This window comes from Narcine bancroftii, chromosome 1 (genome assembly GCF_036971445.1).
Source record: "Narcine bancroftii isolate sNarBan1 chromosome 1, sNarBan1.hap1, whole genome shotgun sequence".
Classification (NCBI taxonomy): domain Eukaryota; kingdom Metazoa; phylum Chordata; class Chondrichthyes; order Torpediniformes; family Narcinidae; genus Narcine; species Narcine bancroftii.
The window spans coordinates 445,994,601-446,002,437 of NC_091469.1; the positions used below are offsets into that span (position 1 = coordinate 445,994,601).

General features: G+C 41.1%; 1 long non-coding RNA gene across 1 annotated transcript; it reads left to right on the plus strand.

Annotated features, from left to right (window-relative positions):
- The first annotated feature begins 2,082 nt into the window (after positions 1-2,082).
- Positions 2,083-7,537, plus strand: LOC138751758 (uncharacterized). The gene is made up of 2 exons (XR_011350164.1): positions 2,083-2,113; positions 4,900-7,537. It is a non-coding gene; the product is annotated as an uncharacterized lncRNA (long non-coding RNA).
- Positions 7,538-7,837: the final 300 nt, after the last annotated feature.

The window sequence follows — 7,837 nt, forward strand, 5'->3', positions numbered from 1 at the left end:
GTTGGCTAGAATGTTTCTCCTGAAATAAGGGAAACAAGAGGAAATCTGTGGTGACCTGGAAGAAGCGGTTATCATTTGGAAAACCCATGATGGGACAAGTTTCTTCGGCAAGACACCGAAGTGACTGATCGGAGGAAATCAGTTTGTGTGTTTGTTTGTCCAATGAGCAACAAATCTCTCTCTGAAACCAATTAGAACCGTCCTGAGCAGTAACCATTTAACTTTAAGCACCAAAGCCTGGTGAAACTTCATAAATGTTCAATTCTGTGCACAGTATAAGAATTCCCTGATTGCGGTGAACTTGGGGAAGTGAGATTGGACAGAGAATCAAAGAACTTTCCTGAATTTATACGCATCACATATATGTGTGCTTAGAATTAGAAGGGGGATTATGTTAATAGTACTAGTGTTAAAGTTTGATCCTGCTTTTATGTTTAAAGAAAATTAAAAGCAATTTTTGTTGTCTTGGTGAATTTCTATTGCTGCTGGGTTTGGGATCCTCTGGATCCATAACAGTGCTTTTAACTGGATTAAATTCTTGTCTTTGTTTCAATAATACTGCACTTATATCCAGATAAAAACTATTGTTTTCTTCCTTCAAACTAAAGCAGACCACCTTTATCTTTTGCACCTTCCACTGCTACATTCAATATCTTTTCTCTATCCTGATGTCTTAAGAACTTAGTATAGAACGTGACTTTTGGTCTGAAGCTGGTTGTGGTATAAGGGGTCTTTGTGCCCTTTAAATTTCAATATTCTGTCCAACGTTATCTTCTCCAAAGACTTTAGGTATCCATTCTTGGAAAAAATGAATAGGATCCTGACCTTCAGTGCCTTCTTTTAGTCCAGCAATTTTAAAGTTGTTTCTTCTGCTAAAATGTTCCAGTGTGTCCACCTTTTTCCACATTTTGTCCTTCCTGACAGTCAATGCATTCACATCAATTTCTACTTTTCCCATTCTTTCCTTTACATCTTCCACTTCTTCTGCAGTCTTAACTCTTTCATCCATTTTACCCATAGAAAGCTGCAAACTTTTCACAGCAGTATAATATTTTTTCACTCATTTATTTGTGTTCTTCAATTCTTTCATTTTAAATCTTCAAGTATACACTTCTCTTTTTTTGATTCTGTTGACTTTTATCTTTAGCAGGTATTTCTTGTTCTTCAATTTCGTCACTATCACTGTTTGCGTCTGTTATGTCTTGTTCTTCCTCCTCTTTCGAGTCGTGTTGTGGCACTGGTATCTCCCAGGGCTGACAAAAGCACTAGTTATTCCGGCTGCTGTTGAGGGCTGTTCTGCATCGCGCTTGTGTCTATGTCTGTGCATACACGTACAATTTTCTTCTTCGACTCCAGCGCCTCAAGCTACCCCAACAGGCGAGCCACTCACATGGGGGATGGATTAATTGTGCAAGAGGCTTCTGTTCCCAATCTTCTTTTGTTCACTGGACTCCAGAAGTTCCTGCAACTTTAAAAAAAATCTTTCTTTGGTGAGATTCTTAAAGTGTTGAAACATTATTTTTCTTCACAGTAGTCTTTTAAAACTTAGTTTAAATAACTCTTTTTAATCAAATTCCCAGGTGGGTTGGGTTCCTGCTTCCTGTTTCTACCACATTATGTGACATCCCCTGCAAAATGTAAACTTGAAGAACAACACAAAATGTTCCTCCAGGACAACAGCATGAACACTGATTTTTTTTTCTAATTTTAGGTAACTCGCACCCCATTCTGGTTCCACTATTACCAGCTCTTCATTACCCTTTCTATTCTTATCTTCACCACCCCTCCCTCCCACCTTCCTAGTGCGTAATGGTCACAACCGCACCCTCACCACCATCACCTGTCACGAATGGGGCCTTCCCCAAGCTGGTTTCCCCTTTATATCGTGTGCCTTTCATAATGTTTGGGACAAAGACACTTTGTTCCTTTATTTATCCCTGTGTTCCATAGTTTTAAATGTGCAATCAAACAATTTACATGATTAAAATGCACATTCCAGATTTTATTCAAGGTCATTTATATATGTATTTTGGTTTGACCATGTTACAGCAATTTTTAAAATATACATAATCCTCTCATTTCAGGGCACCATAATATTTGCGACAGAGCAATGGTATGTATATTAAACTAGTTTACTACTTTGTTGCTTGCCTCTTGCATGCAATGACTGCTTGAAGTCTGTGATTCATAGGCATCACCAGGTGCTGAGTATCTTCTCTGGTGATGCTCTGCCAGGCCTCTACTGCAGCCATCTTCAGCTCCTGCTTGTTTCAGGGGCTTGTCCCCTTAAGTTTTCTCTTCAGCATATGGAAGGCAGCTCAATTGGATTTCCATCAGGCCATTCAAGAATTTTCTAGTGTTTGGCTTTGAAAATCTCTTTTCTTGCTTTAGCAGCATATTTGGGATCATTGTCTTGCTGTCAAGAAAAGGGTGAAGCACCGTCCAATAAGTTTAGAGGCATTTGCTCAAACTTGAGCAGATAAGATGTTGTTATAAACCTCAGTATTCATTTTGCTACTGCCATCAGCAGTTATATCATCAATGAAGTTAAGTGTGTTAGTATCTGTGTCATACATGCCCAGGCCAATAACGCAACCCCCCCCCCCCGCACTTGTGCTGCCACCACCAGCACATACAAGGAACACACACCTGCTTCTTCTATGCTCAGTACACTTCGTCCATGGTGGGGTGGGGAGTGGAGTGACACCATGAGTTAAGTTACTGCACCAGGTGGCACCAACCCTAGTGATGTCACTGTCCAAACCTTTTTGTCAGATTATAAATTAAACAAGAAAGTCTGCCAACACTGTGATTATACTTCACACAAAAATTGCTGGAGAAACTCAGGAAGTCATGCAGCATGTCCTAATCTTTGCGAAATAAAGAATGCTGTGTGACTTGCTGAATTTTTTCAACATTATTGTGTAAACAACAAAAGTCTGAATTAATAAAGACCTTGTAACTGGGAGCTGAATGAGACCACAATGAGTCAGGGAGCAGAAACTTCACACCCAGTTAGCAGTGAGCTATAAAAGCAAGTTATACCTGGAACTCAGACTAATTCAGCCTCTATGATAACTTATCACTCTTTTTGGGGTTTCCAGCTCTCTTTGAGAGCTGTAGTACATCTGTGCGGCCTTGGCAGTATTAAAGCATACTCGAAAAATGGCCTGTTGACGTATTTAATCACAGAAAAAAAAACTGGAGGGTTTTTCCGTTATTTTTCAAGCCAATGGTTGCTTGTAAATCACTACCGGGTTCCTTTAATTGTCCATGCTGCAGAGTTAATGAGGTGATACTGTACAAATGATGTAGGTGCCAGAGATGACAGGCTCGCTGTAGAATGTACAACTTGATCCTTGCCCCTCTGTACCTTCCACATGATGGAGAACTGTTGCACCAATCAGTTTGTTTATGTAGCACCTCGGCACTATTTTTACCCTAGCACAGGTTGGTAAGCATAGCTCAGTCGCTCGTGTTTAAAAATAGGAGCCTGAATGTTGGACACCCGGAAAGGAAATAGTTCCAGAAGGTTCACTGGGTTTATAATCGACTTCACAGGTTTAAATCACCTCTCACTCCAAATGCTTGCTATCCCAGGGAACATGTGATGTTTTATGTCAAGTGGTTTGACCTTGCTCGCCCGCCCTCCTCTCAGCATTCTAAAGGGGCAATTCCCTTAACAACTGCTCGTTCCTTGTTCAATTACTCCCAGTATCCTCTGTCCCGTGACACTTTTCCATTCAACCTCTGGAGATGACCTTCCCACCCCAAACACAGACTGCAGTTTAACAGTACTTGTCTGTGTTGCTGCCTTTTGCATCATTGTGGAAATGGGGAATTCTTCAGAAACAAGCCACTATATTGTGTCCAACCCATACCTGCTTCCTGGGTTTGGCTTCCCTCTCAGCTTACCTTGGGCTCACTGTCTGCCCGCCCATTCATCCCATCACAGATCCATTTCTGCAGCACGGCCTGTGAAACGAACCAGCACATCCTTCAAATGGTGCCGTGAACTACAGGAGCTCATTGCTTGTCCATTGGGATAATACTCACTGCAGGCAGCTTTAAAACTCTGTTAAATGCAAATTACTGCAATAATGAATATGAATATTAGCTATAATGTTGCCTCTCCTGTCTGCAAAGAGGAGAATTTCATCTAACAATTGGTATTTCAATTTAGCACCCTGCATCTGCTACTAATTATAGACACTCCACTGCCCTGAGGTCAGCAGATGAGGATGGACTGTGGAGCACCACTGTTCAGTCAACAAGTGTGACTCCAGACTTCTATAAAAATTTAGTCATAGAGCCACAAGCCCGTGCCACCCAATTGAACTACAACCCCTGTACTTTTCTAGAAGGTGGGAGGAAACTGGAGCACCTGGAGGAAACCCATGAAGACACAGGGAGAACATACAAACTCCTTAAAGATGGCGGCGGATTCAAACCTGGATCACAAGAACTGTAACAGTTCTGTCCACTTCTCTTTTTCCTGCTTTGTCTCAGCCCCATTTCCTCACTGTCCTCCTCCACTGTTCCACGAAGCTCAAAATATAAAGGTCAAAGAGCAGCACCTCGGTGTTAGATCAGACCCATTACAGACTTGTGGACCCTACATCTTACTGCCCAATGTTTGGGTATTTTGTTGCTGCTTCAGACAATCCAACTTTGCATCCGTACCCACCCTCTGCACTGATCTCATTACCCCCACTTGTTATTTAATTTCTCCTCCCTGCAGTTTAATCTCAAAACATCCCCTTTATTTCTTCCTACTTTTCTCCTCATTACAAAGCATGTTTTGCCTCCATCTGTTTCCAGTGCTGATGAAAGGTTTGTGACCTTTTAGCTGCTTCCTGACCAAGTGAGTACTTCTAGTATTTCCTGCTTTTATTTTAGATTTCCATCCGCTGCAGTATTTACTTGTGGTTGTATTGGTGTTCGAGGATGGACGTAACTGAGAGGAGAACTGCGGTGTAATCAGGAGCCGAATGGGCCTTGGCTGATTAGGAAGAATAAAAACGGCAGCCGAGAAGATCACCATTTTGATTTTTGTTAGAGAACAACTGTTTCATTCTTATGTTGTCTTACGCTGTACCTGCGCTCTCCTGTGTCTATTAATTGCAAAAGGAGGGCACTTTTGAAGTCACAAAGATACAAGAGGCGGCAAATGCCGCAATCTAACACAAAAGATAAACTGCTGGAGGAACTCAGGTCAAGCAGCATACTGAAGTCGTTACATTTCTTCACTGCTAGAGTGGGTATAGTGTGGTATGTAACTGGGAGGTACAACACTTAAATCAGTGAAATGAACAGAACAAGATGAGGTGATTAAGAAAGGACTGATTGGATACTTGTAGAATTATAGAACTGTGCTGAAAAACTCAACAGAAAAAGACTATGAAACCAATTCTGTCATGATCAGATTATGAATATCTTGGTGGTATAAAATCTTTTTTCACTGCTCTCAAAGGTACAAGAGGACCAGTCAGTGGTGCCTATCTATGCTACCAAACCGCCACCTGCTGGTGACAATGATGTGACTCATCAATTCTATTAAGTTGCATATCAATAGAATATTTCCATACTCACTATACTGTTGTAAAACCACACATTGTTTACATAACCATATGCTCCCCCACCACTGCAGATCACCCACTTACTGTGTCAAATGGAAGCTTGGGATTGCAATTTACTTTTAACTATGTTAGAAGTATATGTGGACTGAAGGAATGAGGAGCTCTGGGTCATTGCCTGTCCACAAACTGAATCTAGTCCAGCATCGCCAGGACTCCCTTAGCACAGAATTCTTCATGGGCACCAATCAAAAAACTTAAAAGATATCAGGAGTAACATATAAGGTAAAAGAAATTGGTGAAATGATATGAGAAAGATTGGCAAGGAGATCAAAGGTCTGGCAGCCACATCTCTCCCCAAGTTTGAAAAACCATGCATTCTCTTAAACCTTCCACCTTTCATCCTTAATCCATGTCCTCTAGTTCTTGTCTCACCCAACCTCAGTGAGAAAAGCCTTATGCCATCTATACCCCTCATCAATTTGTATACCTCTATTAAATCTAAACATCTCAATTCCTCTACTCAGTACTTTGAGTTATAAAGGCCAATGTGCTAAAATCTCTCTTTACAATCATATCTACGTGCTATAAATCTTTCAAGGAATTGTATATCCCCAGATCACACTCCATAGTGCCCAACTGTTTACCGTGGATGTCATATCTTTTTTTTCCTCTCAAAGTGCCACATGTCACACTTACCTGCCTTAAATTCCATGTGCCTTTTTGCAGCCTACTGTTCCTGCTGGAGACTCCTATTTTTAAGGCCTTCCTTGCTGTCCACTACACCATCCATTCTCAACCTTTTTTCAGCTATGACCCCTCCTTAGGACTCTGCTCAAAGATTATGAGTCCCCTTCCCTGTGAAGTCAAGTTTTGGTTTCTTCTGTACTTCTCTCCTACTGACTACATAAAAAAATATTGGTATTATGGGAGGTGAAAAGAAATCAAGGCTTTTATTTAAATATGCTGTGGCCCCCAGGGGATCAGTGCAGTCCCAGTTGAGAATGACTGCACTACATCCACAATCAAATACCCCTTTTACACAGCACTTGAAAGCTGGGTATTATCTGCCTTTTGAGTGCTGTATGAATGCATCGAAGGAGAATTGGGGTGGTGGGGGAGGGGGGAATAAACATATTGGGCTTTGATCCTCCAAGGTAGGTAGTGTCAGAGGTGGAGTGTATTGATGCAGGACCACTCTGAAATAGGTGACCCATGTTGCTGGTCAAAATGGCAAGGGAAGATGATGTCGTGATGTTGGGTCCAGAACAGGTTCATAGTCACAGGTGAACAGCGAGTAGAGCAGTGGACTTTACTAGGTGCATAGTGGGCGAATGTTAGCATTCCCTGTGAGAATCAGATTTGGTGGGTCTGGACACAAGTGTTTGCAATCACATGTAGCTTTTATTAACACACAACAATTTATAAAGGTGGATGGGAAATGCTATGGGAATAAAACACAAATGCACAATTTATAAAGATATGTGGGAAAATGTTAAACAGTACACAATTACTGCTCTCATGTCTTATAAAAATGTGTGAAAGGGGTGCTGAATACAATTTCTATTGCCATGAACATTCAGTTTCTTGCAAGTCAAGTATACACACCTTAACTGTCAGCATCACCAAGCATTAGCCTGCCCTTGCAACTTCCAATTGAAATTGGCAAGTAAAGCATATTTCATGCACTAGTTCAGATTACAATTTGATTATCTATATCAACAATGGAACATTCATAGACATGCATTTGTTGCAGATAGCTGCAGTTGCTATAATGCAAAACCATTCTGTAACCTCAGTCTCAGCAGCCATAACAATTGTATTTTTCAGGTTTGATTGTCGAGCTGTGAAAATTGCTAAAATCAACCATTTATAAACTATGTGTGCTTTATTCCCATTGACATTTTCCTATGCTCTTCTATAATTGTTGTGTGTTAATAAAAGCTACATGTGATTGAAAACCCTTGTGTCCAGACCCACTGAATCTGTTTCTTTTCTCAACACAATGTCACATTAGGCACTGACACCTCTGTGCTACACGTCCTGCCTCTTTTGCTTTGAGAAACTGGCTTGCTGTGTAAAAGGACTCACTAACCCAGTTTTTCTTCAATTCTGTGTGAACAAGCAAGCCAGCTTCCAGGGTCAGTGTAAAAAGGGCTTTAGTGTCATCTGCAAACTTGTTGATCCAGTTAGCACATCATCCTGATCGTTGATTATAGTTGACAAACAACAATGGGCAAAGCATCAATCCCTGAGACACA